This window comes from Mauremys reevesii, linkage group 10 (genome assembly GCF_016161935.1).
Source record: "Mauremys reevesii isolate NIE-2019 linkage group 10, ASM1616193v1, whole genome shotgun sequence".
NCBI lineage: Eukaryota > Metazoa > Chordata > Testudines > Geoemydidae > Mauremys > Mauremys reevesii.
In genome coordinates, this window is record NC_052632.1 from 20,658,149 (window position 1) to 20,676,356 (window position 18,208).

The following is an 18,208-nucleotide window of genomic DNA, read 5'->3' on the forward strand; positions in this document are numbered from 1 at the left end:
AGGGAGGGTGTCGCCCTGGTGTCGAGGATGTGCCTTTTGCATTCCTGTGAAAAACCTCCCACGTTTGGCTACGTTATAAGGTTTTAATCTCCATTTGCACATGTTTAGTAGAGACTTGTTAGTGTTTGGCAGATACATTCTGCGAAGATTCTGCCTGCATGGACCATGTTCCATCCCAGGACTTTATTTTCAGTTGCTGAGCAGGACTTTATTTTCAGTTGCTGCTGCCAGTTGCTGGAGCCACTGTGCCACCAGGTACCAGAACAAAGAGCAAGGAGACGCTCTCTTCTGTACTCTTAGGGTATGCCTACACTGCAATTAGACACCCGTGGTTGGCCCATGCCAGTTGACTCAGGCTCATGGGGATTGGGTTAAGGAGCTGTTTAATTGTGGTGTAGATGTCTGGGCTCAGGCTGTAGCCCGAGCTCTAGGACCTGCCTACATCACAGGGTCCTAAAGACCAGGTCACAGCCCAAACCCGAATGTCTACACTGCAATTAAACAGTGCCCTATCTTGAGCCCTGTGAGCCAGCGTCAGCTGGCACAGGCGAGCCGTAGATCTCTAAATGCAGTGTAGACATATCCTTAGCGTCCCCTCCTGGGGCCAGGCAACATGGAGGAGAAGGCAGCCTGACTCATATACAAAGGGGAAAGAAGCTGAAACTGGAATGGGGTGTCAGCAGAGGGAGTAGATTGGGACAAGGCATTGTGGAGGTGGGGTTGGAAGAAGAGGAGACTGGTATTGAAAGTCAGCATGGTCAGGGAGGGGAAAGTCATACAAGGAGGCAAGGGCCAACTTGAAATAGCAGGGGAGGAGGTGGGGAATAGAAAAAGACTGGGATTGTTTAGGAAAAGAGACTGGGTCTGGGAGGAGGAGCCTGGGGAGGGAGGTTGAGACTAGTTGCCAGGATGTGAGAGGAAGACTGGGATGAGAAACCAGGGAGAGCAGTGGGCAGAAACAGGGGCAGAAGGGTCTGTGCCCACTATAGAACATTCCCTTCCAGACCCCAAATGGAACCCAAGATTTCTAAGTCTGATCATTCCTCTGCTGTAAGCAAATATCTGTGAAACCCATTGACAAAGCATGTGTCTCATTCCCCTCTTGTGCTGGTCCACATAGTAAATAACAATCTACTACTGTTAATGGTAATAGCATTAGAACAAATGGCAGAGGTCTATTAAGCAGATGTAAAGGTTTTTGCTGATGACCTATATGGTGGAATTTCTATTTTTTTCACTTTGCTTTTCTAAAACCATAGGAAATTACACATAAAAATCAACATTAAAAGAATGCTAAAAAGAACTCAAAAGATGGAATTATGAGTTATGATACAGTTTTTAATTATATGAACACATACTGGTCTTTCCAAACAGGATCCTTGCCTCTTTCAGAACAAAGGATGGACAATGAGCTGGGGATGAATTCGAGTTGTGTAATGAAAGAGGTTGTTGTCTATAGTATCTGTGCTTCATTTGTCGCAGCAGTTGAAAGGTGTGTAGTGAAAAAGACAGATTGCAGGAAAAGAAAGGTTGGTTAAAGCAGTGGAATGCTGCCCCGAAGTACAGGATATTATCCCTTCCACTGCCACAGAGTTCCTATGTGATGCCAGGCAAGACATTTAAACCAAAGTTTTCACAATTGGTCACTATCTGTATGTTCATTTTTGGGGTGACCAACTTGAGACCCTAGAATCTCCAGAGCTGCTAAGCACTCATAGCTGCAAGTGAAGTTAATGGGAGCCCTGATTTGAACATATAATGCTAAGTGCTCTAAAAATCAGGTCATAGGCATTTCAAAATATTTGAAAATAAAATAATTAATATTTGTGAAGCATTCAGATACTATAGCAATGAGCACCAGAGAAAAGCCCATAAGGAAATAATTCTGTCTTCAGAGAAGCTTTGAACGGGGGGGAGGGGGAGGAGGAGAGGGGAAGGCATGAGGCAACACACTGAACAATGGTGATAAAACAAAATACTGAATAGCTATTCATTAAGTGAGCACCATCCATCCTGTGCACTGAATAAGGGGGGGGGGGGTAGTATGTGATAATGTAATACAAGACTGTGTTGTGATGCATATGCACAAGAGGTTAAATTAAGATTGTACAGGAAACCTTCATTCCGGCATTTCCTAACTTTAGAGTGCTTGATTTCGCAACCTTAATGTTCTTTTCATAGTTTTTGTATGTAGTATATATTACAATATCAAAAGCTAAAGCTTATCATTTTTGGATTTTTCTCATTTCTAGTTGAGATGAGATGTTCCATATCAATCTTTTGCTTTGTTCCATACTTGACTTCCCTTCACCCAGAGATTATTTTTATTTTTTTACACAAGTTTGAGAGAAATCCATTCACCTGTTTTTGAATTATGGAAAGGTGAAAAAAAAGTATACTTTTCCCATTTCAAGTAAATGTTAAGTGATTTTTTTTTTTTAAAAAACATACAGAATTTGAAAATGGCTGATCTTTACGAACTGACATTTTCAGGTTGGCTAGCTCTGACTTGGTACCGGGCACTTTCATTACTTGCAAAGGGGGAAAAAAAAAGAACACCCAAACAACAGATATAATTTGTGCATGCATGGTAGCAATTTTTGCTAATGTTGGGAACTACATCATCATCTGCACTGCTGAATTAGCACTGTAGTTAACAAGCATGGTTGTAAGTTTTCAACATCTTTCTCTGTAGGAAAATCAGAAAGCAGGAGGATTCTGTACAGAAATCCTTATGCTCCTGTGGAGCTCATAAACCCTGCAAAAGGGAAACTTTCTTCTGCAAAATTTATCACTACAAGAGAGAATTGTTAGCCGCAGAAGATCTGCTAGCAAAGGAGTAGAGGCTGTCACCTTGAGAAAGCCCATAATTTCTGTTCAAGAAATTAACAAGCTCCATGAACAAAGGTTGTAAGTAAACTTCACAAGCCTAAAAGCCTGGTATTGTATTATACTTCCCAGATAACCCTGTGTGGCTGGTGGGCCCAATCTCCTCCTTCTCCCCTATGCAGAATCTAACACCTTGGAGCACTGTTTGTTGGGTTGTGAGAATAGTGCTGTAGAGGCACCTGACTCCTTCCCAAATATTCTGTATAAGAGAAGTGAGATATGTCCCTGGAGAGACCCATCCACATGTAGGACTAGATGTCACAAACTGGTCCATGGAATTAAAAATGCAAAATATAAAATCTTCATATAATATTAAATTAAAAAACTTTAATGCTGTAAAGTTAGGGAAAGAAAATGTTAGTCTTCTCATAGTAACACTCTTTGGGGTTAGTGAGTGAGTGAGTAGGGGGAAGGAACAGTAGGTAGGAGGGGACTTGGGGGCAGCAGGTAGGTGAACTGTTGAATTAAAGGAATGGGTATTAGAATTATATTAGATGCACTGGGGAAAAGACTTATTAGTTGATGAGGCTGAGAACTGATAAATTTGGAATGGGTCTGAGAACTGCATGGGATGAGGGAAACTGAGAATGGAACTGATAGACTGGGTGAGGCTATAACTGATTTGATGAACTAGGGAAGGGGAACTGAGAATATAATAGACTGGGAATAATAATGAACATTTGATTGAGTGAAAGGGGATGCAAACTCAATAGACTGAGAGTAAAGACAGAATTAATAAACTAGAGGAGAGGGAATAAGATTGAAGCAGATTATTAACTGGTACCACAAAACTGATGCAACAACCTCTGTGCCAATTTGTCTTTGTGGATAAAACTTAGAATCTTCAGCTTCAAGAAAGACTCCTGTGCTATTTGAGCTAAAGGAGTAACTGTACTAGTTAATAGCTTTAGTAGGCATTTATCCTTTATGTTGACCAGGCACTTAAGTGGAATACAACATACTGAGAAAGCAATAACGCTCTTCCTGTCAAGGGAAGCTTGGCCTTAGCAACCAAAGTCTGTGTTTGAAATCTAGTATCTTTCGACCCCACAAGGTAATAAACAAGAGCTTTACACCACCAAAAAGAGGAGATTCCTAGTGTTCCAATGTGATAGCAACTAGCTTGTAAGTCTTGGAACTTCCCAAGATATCAGACTTCAAAATTATAACATCTTTCTTCCCCTTCCTAGCTCTTTTTTTTATTTATAAATGTAATAAAAAGTTTCTCATCCCTTCTGCTTCTCTAAAGACAGTTTACATTATTTGAACAACAAACCAAAGCCAAATCAGCAGCAAAAACTCCAGCAAAATCCCATCCATGACAATTCAAAAGGTAGGGCTTTCCTCACTAAAACTCAACCACCCATAAACCAAATTTCCACTATCAAACTCACCCTACTCAGACATGAGGGGAAAGGACGGGGCTTGCATAGTGGCCTCCCAATGAAGAATCCCAGACTTTTCAGACCAAAGATAGTGCTTCTACCACAACTGAAGGCTCCTCATGGAGGAAGCTCTATCCTCAATCCCCTCTATGTCAGATAAAAAAGAATCCAGCTCATGTGTCTCTGCTGAGCAAAGTATGGCAGCAGTCTCTCATGTAGGAAGGCCCCAAGCCAGTTGGGGCTTCACAGATTAAAGCCAACATCTTAAAATCCACCCAGAAACCAACAGGCAGGCAGTGCACATCATGGAATACTTGTGTTCTGTGCCCTCATTAAAGTATACCATTTACTAAGTGGGCTGCTGTATTCCAAATCAACTCAAGTTTCCAAGTTAACCTGAAGTGTAGCCCCATTGCAAGAATCTAGCCTCAACATAATAAACACATAAACCTATGCAGTCAGACCCACACCCAAGATAAATGGTTGCAGGTACTCACAGACTGCAAACTTGAGTAACAAATGGCCAGTGCACTCACTCAATAGATCATCTGCATCACCGCATTTGGCTGTTTCCTGCAGGAAACATCACTTTGGTTTTATCTGGATAAAGCTTCAGCCAACTCTTATTCAAGATCCAGCCACTTCCAAACACTAGGGCAGTGTTCCCACAGTTATGGTACAGTCAGGTGAGACAGTACTATTGAGTTGAGGTGTTGTCAGCATATTGAAACAGAGTAACTATAGACTGTGGTGCTAATTCTTCGATCAGCACCATATACAGATTGAACAAGATTGGAAACAAGATGCAACCTGGTGGAACTCCACACCATAGCACCCTATGGAGGAAGAGCAATTGTCCCACCTTAGGGGAACACTTAAGAAAATAATGAAGTCACTCAAGAGCATCTCCATTTACTCCCACTACAGTCTGCAAACAAATCAATACCCCCTCTGGTCATCAATGTCAATGGCTGCTGATACACCTGACAATATCAGCATAGACATCCAGTCTTTGTTCATCCCCAGATCATTTACTAATGCCACCAGCACAATTTCTACCATATACCCAGATCTGTACCCAAAACATCAAGGAGGTCTGAGGAATCTAAGTATGTAAATAGTTGTCTCACCACCACAAACTTCTCTATGATCTTAACCCATAATAGAAGATGTCATACTGGCCAATAATTAATCAGATCGATAGCATCAAGGGTTGGTTGGGAAGCAAATGTTTCAGAGTTGCCTCCTTAAGAGACCGCCTGAAGGGAAATGTTGACAATCCCCACCAAAAATGGACCCCATACTTCCTTACTACCCTTTATCATGCAGGAAGGACAGGCATTCAGAGGATAGGTATTAGTTATAACTTTTTTTTTCCTTCTGTGCAGTGAACTAGTGGCAATGAAGTCTGTCCAGCTTTACAAAAGGGGATATGAAAAACAGACATTTTTGTAAATCTGTCTAAGACATTTTGAAAATAGATTTTATTTAAAATACAAGGCATATGCAGAATACTCTGGATGATAGGATGGTATGAGGTTTTTATTGGCACTTGTTAGGGATAACCTGCATACGTCACACATGACTTATTACTTATAATTAATGTGGCCATTATAAATTGATGCCAATAAAATATCTTGTAACTCCAGAACACCATCATGCTGTCTCTCACATATATACACAAAAGTAGGTATATAGTGTTGCTGGCCAAAATCTGAACTGACATTACAAAATCTTTACTGTTGACAATATCAAAATAAAAATCCTTATAATGGACAGTTCTAGCAGGTTCTTCTTATCCTACTTACTCTCTCCTCCAATTTCTGCAGGTCAAGATCTTCAAAAGTGGCTTGTTACTTTGGCGGGGGGTGGGGAGGGAGGAGGCGGCTCTATTTTTGGGTGCCAAATTTGAGACTTATTAAGGGTGCCTGATTTTTAGAAAGTACCGATAACCCATATTCTGGATGTTTCTCTACAGCAAATTACTGCTTGGCAACTTAGTGTGCTGAAGATTCACACCCTACCTTGCCATGCACTAACTTGCTCTGTAGACAATTCTTCTTCAGACCCCATAGTATCTACAGATTGAGGCACCCAAAAATCACAAGTCATTGTTAAAAATCTTGACCTAAAAATATGGCCTGCTTCCATTGACTACAGTGGGCTTTCAATCAAACCCATACTGTGATTTTTGTTCTGTATGACAATAACTGTTTTAATAATACTCATGCTTAAGTAGAAGTCAATTGTTAAAGTAAAATAAATACTTATGTATAACAGTCCAAGAAGTACTGACCTAATCTTTCTTTTGCATCTTGATATGTGCAGCTAGGCAGTGGATTACCAATATTTATATAAGATGCCCTTTAAAATTAGTACATAGCTTGAATTTAGAAAGGTCAAAGGAACAATCTTCATTCTATTCTCAGACATTTAGTAAAACCTGACCTTCCCTAGTGTGTTATATGTCCTCTACTCTTACAAGATTTAATAAAGGCTGCTCCGTCCATGCAGCTTTCCCACACTTCTCAACAGAAAGTTCTATAACCTGAAGACGTTGGAGGTATTTAAACATAAATTTATGAGACAGGAGTAGACCAACAAAAGATTTAGAGCTAGCAGAGAATTCATTTCAAAACAATGGCTTTTTTATTTATTTCTGTTTTTTACAGTGAATCCAAAATCAGAAAACATGTGAGCATCAGTATACAAATAACTCTCTATTTTGGGGTCCTGAGAAGTTTCAGCAATTGCTTGTAGTGTAATGAATGTTTGTAATTCATTAGATTCTGTTTAAACATGCAAAGCACGCCATGACATCAATGATGTTCTCTTTATCTCAATAAATAGGCTATTACACTTAATATACTTCCAGTTAAGCCAGCATGGTTAAAATAAGTATTTCTTGTATTTATTCTAATTTTAAATTGTGTATTCATATTTTAATAAGATTTAAATTAATTGTCACATCCCAGACAAGACCGCGCTCTGCCAATTATCCCAATAAGCTTCAGAATCTTTATAGTTACTATCTACATATTATATCTTCTCCACAAATGTATCTGTTTATATAATTTTGCAAATAAGACGTGTAGGCCATCTAAATAAAGTCAAAATTGTCATGGACAGATCCTTCATAGATTTTCAGTTTATAGCTGTCAATCTTCTTACAGCTGCTACATAACAAAACAACAGTTCTTTTCTTCATGCAGACAAGCAAATTCAATAAACATTGGTAAAGCCTCTTTTGCAAAAGAAAGAAAACCCTGGGTCTCCAACAATCTATTAAACCTTTTCTTATTTACTTCTGAACTTCTACATGATTTTTAAATCATTCATACAAGATGTACATATTTTAATGCCGCATTTAATCAAATATGAATTTTGCAAAACATGAATCTGCTGATTGCTAGACACACGTTTTGTTGACAAAAGTATGATCAAGACTATTAATGAATAAATTCATTAACAAAGATAGATGTACTGACTTACCATTCACATTGCATTATAATTTGGAGTCTGGGGAACTGAGAATGCAAGTAGTATGCAAGGAGCTAAAAAGGCCATTAATGGTAGTCAAATTTATATTTCACTTTATCTCAATCAAAATCTGCTTGAAATGGTCCATGTTATTCTAACATTTGAAAAGAACAACAACAAATGTACAATAGAAAGATCAATGCTGTGCGCAATAATATAAATTCAGTGCTCTAAAATGAAGAGGACAATAGAATAGATGCTTTTTTTTTTTTTAAAGTGGAGACAAACTGAACAGTAGTTAGAAATACTGTTAAAGGTTGAATTAGGGACAGACAGCTATGATGACAGGCAAACAAAAGCATTTAATCAATAAAAATCAATGTGAAAAGGACAATAAATTGAAAAATTAAAACAGATTGCTACTAAAGAAGAGAAATAATAAATGGGTACATTGATGATAGATAAAACATATCTAGCGCTAGTAAAATACTTATATTTAATTTTATAAATCACTTCTGAATTTCCTATTTCTTCAAATAAATTATACATCACTTTCCATAATCATAACACCAGTTCTATGTCATGGATTTTCCCTTTGAAATCAAGCTCTGAGTTAGACAGAGGTTTTCATATAACTAACGTGTTTCTCCTGGGGGCTAGAAACGAAGCTTCAGCAGACTGGAGCACTTAGCAAGTCCGTCAAGAACTGTCAAACCAAAATACATTCAGGGCATTAGATATGTTAGAGTCCATTGGGATTTACACCCAGCACCACTTGATGCACATGAACAATTTAGTGTTAAGAGTTGTACCAGTTGTTACCAAAAGATTTTTTTTTTTTTAAAAAAAATCACTAGCATCTTGTTCAGCTAAAATCAAACCCCCTTTGTGGGAGAAGTAAACAAAGTGACTGGGAGATGGAATTATAAACAGGAAGGGGAAACTGTATGCGTGTATACAGTTACACACATTATTTGAAAGGCATATGTGTGTGATATATGTGCATCAATAATGTATTGATCTATTCTGCTCTGGGTGCACCTGCATTAGTGTTAGGAGGAGTTCATGTGGACACTGTGGAGGGGGGAGAGGAATCTTTAATAGCATGTCTATGATATACGGTAAGATCTGAGAAGTGGATAACATCATTAAAAAAATTAGAATTCCTCAGCCCATCAAATAGAAACTGCTGAGCACTCCAGCTGAGACAATAATTGGAAAGTGGAAACATCCTGAACGAATTAAACCAAGAGAAAAACCATTGAAGGTATATAGGTGCAAACACATACACAGTGCATAGAAAGAAAAGCACATACCGTATTGTACATATTTGTACTGAGACTATATACACTGAATCTCTTATACCAATATTTTAAAATTTAAAAAATCCATTATTAAACTGCCTCCCCCTAAAATGCGTTCACTGGCTTTACAGAGAGGCTTTCATTCATCTCCAAGCGTGTGCTTCCTTTACGGTGGGAACAGGCTCTAAGTTTTACGCTCAAAGCCAGGAGCTGTCTGCTTTATTGAGACAACTATTATCATAATCCCTCATCTATCCTGAGATTGCGGTGAGGAAGTCAGTTTTACCCCCAGACCAATCCTTCTCAGCAAAGTACAGAACCCTGACATCTCCTCACGCTTAGAGACCAGCAGCAGCGTCCCTGTCTCCCGGCCACTGGCACGGATGGAAATAACACTGCAAAACAATGAGCCAAGAGAAAAGAGACCCACCCAGAGAAATGCAAGGAAACCGACCAAACCCTGAGAAAGAAAGGACCCCTCTCCAACAAAAACCACACACACACACACACACACTCCTTCTCTCTCTCACACACAGGACTTTTCCCACGCACCGATCCCTCCCCCCCCTTTTTTTTTAAATGTAGCAAATCTTTCTACTCACTGACATTATGATCCAGCACCTATGTAACCGCAGGAGGACTGTGTGTGTGCGTGTGTGTGTAGGGGTGTCTCACCTCCAGACAGTCTGCATAGAGCTACTCTTTGGAAATAAAGATTGAAAAATAAGAGGAAAAAAATAAGACACGGGCCAACTCACTCGCTTTCCTTCCCTCTCCCCCAAATCCCGAGGTGCAGCAGCTCCGCGTGGGAGCGACGCTCACCGCCACCCAGGGGACGCCGCGTCTGGGCTGCGAGCTGCAGCCCCTCGCTGGGAAGCGCTCCGGCTCCCCCCGGCTCGGTCAGGGCGCCCGGGGAGCCCGGGAGCGCTGCAGCCGAGCGGGCAGCGCTGTCCCCGGCCTGGCAGCCTGCTAGCGAGGAGAACAGACTTACTTGGGGCTGCGGCTCGCTCAGGAAAGCACCTGCTCCGGGCTCTGACAGCGGCGACAGGCAGGCGGTGCAGGCTCAGCTCCCGGCACGGCAAACTCCCGGTCCGGCTCCCTCCCAGCCCCGGGTGACTCCACTTCAAACCCCACGCCCACCCCCCGCCTCCCGCCACTCCCCGCGCCTAACGCCCCTTCGCGGCCATTGCCTCAGCGCCCCACGCGCGTCGCGTAGCGACCTCCCTGCCGCTGAGCGCCCCCCACCCCCAGAGCCCCACGCGGGTTCCGGCCGCAGCCTCCAGCCTGAAGCGAACCCCAGAGCCTCCTTCTTCCACCCATCGCCGCGCCCAGCGTCCCCTTCTCCCAGGGCCACCCCCTCCAGCCTGTGCCTCCTCCGACCCAACCACACCCCAGCGCCTCTGCCTGCTTCCATCCTCCTCTCCTCACTGGGTGTCTCAGTATGGCCTTCTCCCCCTCATCCCAGTATTTCCTGGAGACCCCCTTACAGCCCAGTCCTACCCACGTCTCCATCAACCATGCACCACTTTTACACCCTCTCCCTTGTCCCCAAAGCAGCCCCCATCTCAGAGACACCCCCGTCTTGCAGCTTCTCAGACCCAATGTCTCCTCCGCCCATGTAGATCCCACACCTGTGTGTTGCCTCAGACACACAGACCCCCTCCCCTACACCTCAGTTGCAGTCTCACAGGTAGTGCTTCCACAAGCCCCCTCTTAGGGCTATTGGAACCTATTCACTCTTCATGGTGCTCCACAGTGGCAAGGCTGTACCTCACAGGCCTCCTCTCTTCCACCTCTCAGTGCCTGTCCTTCCTTCATCCCACTGTCTTCCTCCTTGTCCTTCTACCTCTCCTTCCTGTCTGCCATTCTTTCTTGGTTTTGGCCTCTCCATTTACTCTGTCCCTCTCCCCTTCCAGTTTTATTTTCTGTGCCCTTTTCTTTTCTTTTCTCTCCCTGCAGTTCCCCAGTTTCTTCCGCTGTCCTTGTCTTTCTTAGTCCCCTGTGTCTCTACTGCCCTCCCTGTAATGCAATCCAATTCACTGGGCTTTTTTTAAAATTCTTCTGAGGGTTAGGGACACTATCCATAATGAGGGTGCATTGACTGCCGGCATTGCCTACATCTCAGGGAATTCAACAGCCTGGCTGACTGAACCAGCTCCCCACCCCCATCCCCAGCTGACACACACATGCTCTTCAGTAATCAATAAAGCACTGAGTTGGTTTAGCTGTGAGGAAAGATATCAAACAGAGATTTTTCTTTTCAAAATGTTTTGTTTTACTTTACTTCTTGGTGAAGTTTCCTGTTTAAATTTAAACACAAAGTTCTTCTCTTGATTTACCCTAAACAGTAAAGAATACTAGATTTGGGCCAAATAAATTATTCCAGTTTGTGTGGATGTTTTCTTTTCTATCCATGCAATAGAGGTCAGGGTTTGAGCAAACTGGTGAATGTCATATGGTTGCACATTGAAAATGTATTTTCTCATGCATATAAATCATTGTGGGTTCACAAACATAGGCTGAGTTCTGAATTTTTGGCATCATTACCAGTTTTGTAGTGGTAGTTATGCACAGTAAATAACTCAGTTATATTTCAGAGAGAGGGTAACTGGCTAAAGCAACAAAAAGGTGAGCTTGTTCTTGGACTCTTAACTATATTTTAATAATTTTTATAAAGAAGTGTGTGTCTGCAGTTGCTTTGTAAATTTCTTTGTTTTAAATCTGTTTCTGAATTTTTTAGAAAGATATTTATATGTTTGGTATGTATTTGAGTTCAGATCAATTGCTTTTGTGAATAAATAGAGGCAGAAGTAGATTACTAGATAATCTATTTGGTATAGCATAATTTATAATTTCTTTAAACAAATTACAGAATGCTTCTGTAAGGATAGGAACAATAGAAATTTAGAGGTGGTAGGGACCTTGAGAAGACATCAAGATCAGCCTCCTATGCTGAGGAAGGATGAAGTATGCCTAGACCATGTGACAGGTATTTGTCCAGCCTGTTCTTAAAAACCTCTAATGATGGGGATTCTACAACCTCTGTTGGAAGCCTATTCCAGTGCTTAACTACTTTATAATTAGAAAGTTTTCCCTAATATCTAACCTACATCTCTTGCTGCAGGTTAAACCCATTATTTCTTGTCCTACCTCCAGCAGACATGGAGAATAATTGATCACCATTTTCTTTTTTAAAAGCCCTTAACATCTGAAGACCATTATCAGGTCCCACATCAGTCTTCTTTTCTCAAAACTAAACATGCCCAGTTATTTTTTATAATTATAAAGATGGGAGCGGTTATTGCCAAGGAGAAATAACACTAATGTTAGAATGATTTTGATATGTGTTAAGCCATTGAGTATGTCCAGTATACACTAAATGTTTTCCAGAAGCATAAGCAATGTCAGTCTGAGCTGGTTGCTGGTTCAAACTGACAAGAATCATGTTATATTGTATCTGGAGTTAGTGTTATGATAGTGCTCTATGTCTTATATCTATATAGATAGCACCAGAGGATGGCACTCTAAAATATGTAATATAGTTCCGGAATTTTATAATATTGTCTAGCTCTTAGATAGCACTTTTTATCAGTAGATCTCAAAGCGATTTACAAGGCCATGTATCATTTATCCCTGTTTTACAGATGGAGAAACTGAAGCACAGAGAGGGTAAGTAACTTGCTTAAAGTCACTGAGCAGGCAGGGCCAGGAATACAACATGAGTTCACCTCCAGTGCTCTATCCTCTAGGCCACAACAATAAAAATGTGTTGTGTACTGCAACTGGCTTCTAATGTACAGCTCTTTACATCACATCTTAAAGAATCTCAAACAAATAATGAACCAGTTACTTCCTTCAAGTGTATTGGGTTTGCAAAGGAAGTTAGTAGAAAAATTGCACCTGCTTAAACAATAGTTTGGCTTTTTTCTAAATGCCATTGATGCAGCAGAGAGACTGACTTTTCACATCAGGTTTGGCTATGTTACAGGTACTTGTGGTTTTGACATGGGAGAAGAAAGAAAACAATGACTATTTGTCAGGGATTATAGATCGATTTGTTAGGTACTGTAACCCCATAAAATGGTATTTATGAGACGTTTGTTTTATCCTTGCAGTATGAACCAGTTGATGAATATGTGACTAAAATAAAGACTAAAGCTGAAACATGATTTAGGGAATGATGTGACTGCATTTAAAACAAAAAACAAACAAAACTCCTTTGTGGAATACAGAATAACCAAGAGGGGCACAGACCACTGTGGAGAAGTGATTTAACTTCAGCCTGAGACATTGCCATTTGCAGAATCTGTGTCCTAAGTGTCTCATTTCAGAGTGAACACCATCTCATCAGGAAACCAGTGTAATCTGTAGTTCTGAAATTTGCTGCCGAATTCACCCATCATTGCAGAATCATGCTTCAGAATCTCACTTTTTTTAAAAAAAAATCAAGTTTCTAGTTCCTATGGTTGCAAAGATAACCTTTAACATGTGAAGAAATTGTAAAATGATGCCCAGCTGAGTTTGTAAAAAGCTTTAAAAATTCCTTGCAAAGAAAACTGTAGGCTCAATAGGCCTGATTTTTTTACTGACTTTCATCTTATTTTTTCATTTACCCCTGTGCAAAGTTGATGTAAAAATGCTACTCTTCTGCTTCGGTAGTGTTCACATACACATGGGGTAAATGATTACACAAGCTGCTAGAGCTTGAGAATCAGGTCCAATGACTGCAGATTGGTAAATACAGCTAAACATCAGTAGCAAAACTCTATCCTTTAACATGGATAATGGCATAAAATGAAATGTTATTCCAATATACGTCTTCAGATAAGAAAAAAGGACAGAGGTGTAAAGCAGAACTTGTTTCACATTCAAGACAGAAAATAGCAGTAAAAGGGCAAGAAACTGTATCTTATTTTAAAATTCAATATCACTTGATAACTTTCCACATAGCAAATGTTGATGTAGCACTTGTTTTAATCTTAAAACACTGCCTAGACATGAAGTTAGTTTAAAAAAAATAGATGTTTGCTGCAAATGCCACCAGATAGCACGAAGAACAGACATAATGTGAGAATTTTCAGATGTTTTCCAAAGCTTAAGATGTCTGAAAAAAGAGAATACTACAATAAGTTAGGCAAATCAGTAATGCTAGTGAAGAAGACACCAAGAAAAATTCAATTTTCCTTAACAGATAAAGTAAAAAATGAATTTGATAATATGGAAACCTGGGATATATTTAAAGGGTAGAACAGCTTACAGAATGGTTTAGTTCTAGGGTTGTAATTGAAAAGGCAAATAAAGTATGGATATGCATTGATCCATGTGATTTTAAATAATGCCATAAAACATTAACATTCTCTGATGAAAACCATTAAAGAAGTGGTAGCTATGATCTCAGAAGCAAAGATATTCTCAATATTAAATGCAGGAGCTGTACTCTGACAACTAAAGTTAGATGAATCAAGCTCAAAATTAGTGACTCAATAAATGTACCATTTAGGTGTTAAAACTTTAAATTAATGCCTTTAGTTATTATACTCTCAATATATATACTAAAGAATAATATTACCCAGAGTTTCAGAGATTGGGGCATAAGGTTCAGAAATCATAATAAATGCTTTAGGCCACAATCCTACAAGTTACTCTAATCAGTGCCCCTGGACCCGGACAGAGTGCCATTAGAGTCAAGATTTATATGTTTAACAAAGATGAGGACACAGTGAAAGGGACAGCAAATACACAGAGAACCTAGAATATTTAGAGGGATAATTTTGTACTAAATTCTGAAATGGGCAGAAAGCTACTGAAGATTTCTGAGGATGGAAATGATATATTTATATTTCCATGTATGAAGAAGGAGATGAGCAACTACAGTGTTGCTAACTCTTATGACTTAATCACAAGTCTCATATTTGGTGTTAAAGCCCTAGCTCCTAGAGTCATGTGATTATGGAGACTCTCAATTGTCATTTAGCCCACATTTGAAAAGAAGAGTTTGAGAACATGAACACTCCATGCTCAAAAATCAGAAAACAAATTAAAATCTCATGATTAAGCCAATCTTATGATTCTGGATGCATGATTCATGATTTTTGAATGATTGGGATTCACAATGCTGCAACTATATATTTAACAAAACAAAATTAAAAAAATCAGAGTGAAGCCTTAGAGAGAATGTAGAGTAATTGGAGAAAAGACAGCTTTAGAAATATTTTGGAGGAATTGGTAGGCAGTCTTACACACATGGGAAAAGCAGCGGGCAAAATAAAACATAAGCCCTTTGAATATATAAAAGTTTAATTAGGTCATTTAAAAATCATTCACATTTTTAATTGAGATGACACAGTTAACCAAAAAATATTTGTGTCATAGATGCACAGGTTCTGGTCTATGCCCCAGCCCTTAACCAGTGTCTTGGGAGTACCCCTCTACTGTGCTGGACCCCAAGAATCCTCACTGTTCCACAGAGGCAGGCCTCCACAATTCCAAAACTGGGCCTTCAGGTTCCAGCAATCCTTGTTTCTTGCAGTGGCTCACTGCAGTGAGTCCAGCCAAGCTAGACTTCAGGACTCAATGCTCTCATTAAGTATCTGCAATGACACCAGACAGCCTTTTCATAACAGTAAAACAATGTATTCGTCACCTGGAGTACAGCATCTGAAAGTCTTTGGGTTAGCATGAGAGATGCAGACTTAGGACAGAATTAATGTTGCTGGGAGACATGCATCCCAACTCTGTGTCCTTTGTCTCCCAGTACCAAGAGAACTGTCATGGGTCTGTGAACCCTACATTTTTTAATACAGGCACCTGTAAACCAGAAACTCTGGAGAGTTTTCATTTCAGAAACAATGACACATGTTGTTTCTGAAACAAGATATGCTCCCCAGGACCTAGCAGCTGATTCCTGAAATTGACAAGATTATTGTCAGTTTCAAAGCTCCCCTGTTGACTAGCAGTAGTGAAACTGTTTCACCATTGCTATTCAGTGGTTGGCAATCATGAAACTGACAAGAATAGTCAATTTCAGGCAGCAGCTGATGGGTCTTCCAGCATCTACAGCTCTGGGACATGTGGACTGCCCCAGGGCTTCCCGACTCCCAGGCCAGCTGGCTCACTTTGCTGCCTGACTTTCAAGGTATCTGCCTCACCAGGCTACAGGTATCTGGCAGCTCAGGGAGCTAGGCTGCCTGGGAATTTGCAAGCCCTGGGATCCTTAGTTGAGGGGGTGTGGGGAGGAGGGGGGGAGAGGGAACTGCCTTGGTACTATGGACCTTGGAAGCCTAGAGTCCACAGCAGCCCACCAGAGGAGCTGGCAGGAAACTGGGCAGAACCTTACCTGGCAGGAAGTCTTCTTTTGTTACCCTGCCTGTGGTTCATCAGAAGTTCATTGGACTGGATGTGTTTCCAAAACAATCTTTTGGGTTTGACAAATTAGTATTTCCATCAAAAAAATCCCATCCAGCTCTAATTGATACCAGTCCAACCTCTATGCACTTGAAGCAACAAAATGAGACCCACACACAACAGATTATTCTTCTTATTAGATGCGGCACTTGCCAAGCCAATTTACAACAGCCTCAACGGTGAAGTGCAGAGCCTTCAGTCCACCATCATATCTGGTCAGAAGGCAGTTGTGTGACATTATCTGTCTTTGGCCACAACCACATGTGGGATCCTCTTATTGGCCCTAGTTGTGAAGGCAAACAGATCCTGGCCTGTTTGAATTAGTTTCAGAAGGGCCCATGAGTGCCATAGCAAATCAAAGCTGAGTACTTGCATGGTTTGGTCAGTTATAAGAGACTGGTTTATGAGAGACGCAATAGATTATATAGATATTCTTAATATTATCCTCCCTCTTCTTTCTTATATGCTTTGACCAGCAGTGAGTAGTTAGTAATACTGACTGTAACGGATTGCAGACTCACCATGGTGGCACCGCCTGCTGGTTGCTCTGGGAATTAGCTCTGTCCTAGCCATGGAGCACCCTCTGTGGGTGGTGTCCGCCTGTTGCCTGCTCTGCTGTGCTGTCTGGGACCCGCATTGCTCCCTGGCTTGCGGCGTCCTCTTCTCTTCCCCATTTGGTTCTCTCCTCTTCTGGAGGTATCCACAGTCCTCAGTCTTCACCTGCTCTCATGGTCAACTGCAGCCCCAAAGTCTAGTCCCTTCCCTCAGGGCAAGCCACAGTCTGCATTGGGCTACTTTCCTCCACAGCCAGGTACAGTGCAAGTGGGAGGAGGGGGGGGACCCAGGCCCGCCCGCCCACTAATCTGGGGCCTGATCCAGGAACCCTCTGGTGGCAGCTATGTCCTGCCCTCCTCCTCTCCCCTCTACTGCTTGTGCTCCCTGGGCCACTTCCCCTTTGGCCCTTGCATCTTCGCAGCCCTTTCTTTCAGGGGCCTCAGCCTGGCAGGTATCAGGCTGGAGCTTTCCCTCCGCTCCCCTGAGCCTTCCCAGCGCTGCTCTATCTAAAGGTGCTATCCCTGGGAGCCAGTCCTCCTCCCTTGCTTGTCAGGGAGAGACTGATTTCTCTTCTGCTTTGCAGCCTTTATGTAGGTCCTAGGCTGGCCCTGATTGGCTGACTTTCTGCCCTTATCTGATTGGCTGGGTTCTGCATGGCCGCTCCAAGGGCTGCTATTAACTCTTTGTCTGCCAAAGTGGGGCAATTGCCCCACTACACTGACAAAGAATCATCGTTGGGCATCTGAATTTTCACCTCTGAGATGAATGGCATTGGTCATTCCTCTGAGTTACTATTTCAGGCTCTCTGCAAACTCAGGCCAACATCACTACATCAGTTACATTTGCTTCACAGAATTTTCTTCACAACCACAATAGTGAGAAACACTTAAAAAAGAAAGAGTCTGGAGCACAGGATAGCACCATAGGAAAGGTTCAGTGTGTCTTATCAACACGTACCACCCCAATTTGAACCCTGTTTCCTTTTGCGTACAGTGTTTAGACTTGTAAAGTTGTTTCTTTTTTTCAGAGCTATAACAGCAATATGCCTCATTTCAAGTATAGGATATCTTCAAACTGACGGAATCTTTCAAAACTTAGGTTTGAGTACTCTATGCGCTTCAACTACTTTTAAAATGTGCATCATGAGCATGTGCACTTTCAAAAAAGGAGGCAAAGTCAATCAAGGTGGCA

At 41.3% G+C, this 18,208-nt stretch overlaps 1 protein-coding gene and 1 long non-coding RNA gene across 4 annotated transcripts in view; one reads left to right on the forward strand and one right to left on the reverse strand.

Annotated features, from left to right (window-relative positions):
- SEMA6D (semaphorin 6D) overlaps nucleotides 1-10,171 on the reverse strand; it is a 277,199-nt gene extending 267,028 nt beyond the window's left edge. Inside the window, exon 1 of one of the 3 annotated variants that reach the window (XM_039491727.1) lies at nucleotides 10,050-10,171. The gene's annotated coding sequence lies outside the window, so the exon portion shown is untranslated. The remainder of the gene's footprint in view (nucleotides 1-10,049) is intronic. The other 2 variants (XM_039491733.1, XM_039491732.1) reach the window with 2 other exon arrangements.
- Nucleotides 10,172-11,567: 1,396 nt separating this feature from the next.
- LOC120373377 overlaps nucleotides 11,568-18,208 on the forward strand; it is a 30,641-nt gene continuing 24,000 nt past the window's right edge. The window contains exons 1-2 of the long non-coding RNA XR_005585514.1: nucleotides 11,568-11,686; nucleotides 12,703-12,727. This is a non-coding gene — a long non-coding RNA (uncharacterized LOC120373377). The remainder of the gene's footprint in view (nucleotides 11,687-12,702; nucleotides 12,728-18,208) is intronic.